This window comes from Gossypium hirsutum, chromosome A02 (assembly GCF_007990345.1).
Source record: "Gossypium hirsutum isolate 1008001.06 chromosome A02, Gossypium_hirsutum_v2.1, whole genome shotgun sequence".
Taxonomy (NCBI): domain Eukaryota; kingdom Viridiplantae; phylum Streptophyta; class Magnoliopsida; order Malvales; family Malvaceae; genus Gossypium; species Gossypium hirsutum.
In genome coordinates, this window is record NC_053425.1 from 88014248 (window position 1) to 88015923 (window position 1676).

Sequence of the window (1676 nt, forward strand, 5' to 3'; positions counted from 1 at the left end):
AACCCATGGTGAGGGCACCTTCTCAATAGATCCTTGTATCTCTCCCATGCATCATACAATATTTCTAAGTCCATCTACACAAAAGAAGAGATATCATTCCTTAACTTTTCCGCTTTGGCCGACAGAAAGTATTTGAGTAAAACTTTTTCGGTTATTTGTTCCCAAGTAGTGATTGACCCTTGTGGTAACGAGTTCAACCACTATTTAGCCTTATTCCTTAATGAAAAGGGAAATAACCGAAGGCGAATGGCATCATCAGAAAAGCCATTTATTTTGAAAGTATCGCAGAACTCTAAGAAGTTGGCCAAATGAGTATTTGGGTCTTCATCCTGCAAACCATCAAACTGAACAAACTGTTGAATCATTTGTATAGTGTTAGGTTTCAGTTAAAAATTATTTGCAGCAATTGTAGGTCTAACAATACTCGATTCAGCCCCCTTTAAATTAGGCTTAGCATAGTCGTACATAATACGAGGAGCAGGATTCTGATTCACTGGATTTGCTGCAACCACAGAAGGGAGCAGATTATTTTGATTTTTAGCCATCTCCACGGTTGTAGTATGGATATCGTCCTCTCACTCTTCCTCTATGTATTATAGACTTCACCTTATTTCTCTTCGGTTCCTACGAGCTATGCTCTTGATCTCACTGTCAAAAAGCAAAGGTCCTGACAGGTTCCTCCTAATCATAAACTAGAGACACCTACCAGAAGCAATTAAAAAGAAAAATATAGAAAAGAAAAATTAAACTAAAAACAAAAAGTAAATTGCAATAAAAGTAAAAATGGCTAAAGTAATAAAAATCAAGCATTCCTAATATCTTAGTCACCGTCAACGGTGCCAAAAACTTGATGGTTGCTAAACTAACTAAAAATTCGACTAAGGCAAGCGCACCTATCGAACATTAGTATAGTTAAGGTGAGACCGGAAAGATCGTATCCACAAAGACTAAAAGTACTAGTAATTACTATCTTTTTATTATCTAGCCTATGAATTGAAGGGATGTTTTCTAAACTAAACTTAATTATCTAATTAACTAAGAACGCGACAAAAATAAAAGTTTGAAAATATTCTTTGGAAAACCGATGGAGAAAATAATTCCCAATGAAGAATCCACCTAGTCGTCACTTATTACTTCTGAATTAGACGATTTATTCACTTGACTCAATCCGTAAAAATCCCTGATTTATGTTATTATCTCTCTCGAGACTAAAAACAACTGACTCTAGGTTGATTAATTGAAATCTCTTTCTAATTAAAACCCCTATTGTTGCATTAACTCGACCTATGGATTCCCTTATTAGATTTGCCTCTAATTCGGCAGATTTATGTCGTCTTATCTCTAGGATTGCATGCAACTCCGCTTAATTATAGAGGATCTACTTTTAAACAAGGACTTTTGCTCCACTGAATAAGCACATCAAAACCTGAATTAATATCCTGAAATATTAAAATAAGGATTAAATCTCACAATTAAGAATAGGAACAAATATTTATCATATAATTCAAATAGTTATAAGATCCGGCTTAGGTTTCAACTTCCCTAGGTATTTAGGGAATTTAAATCATAACAATAGAGGAAAACATCTCAAAATTGGGAAAATAACAAAACATAAAGAAACCCAAAGAACTTCTAAGGAAATTGAATGGAGGTCTTCAGTCTTAAAGTAGATCCTA

The 1676-nt window shown here is 34.3% G+C and overlaps 1 non-coding gene across 1 annotated transcript; it reads left to right on the plus strand.

Moving 5' to 3' along the window:
* LOC121217224 (small nucleolar RNA R71) lies at positions 1-107 on the plus strand. Its single transcript, XR_005913357.1, has one exon. It is a non-coding gene; the product is annotated as a small nucleolar RNA R71 (small nucleolar RNA).
* Positions 108-1676: the final 1569 nt, after the last annotated feature.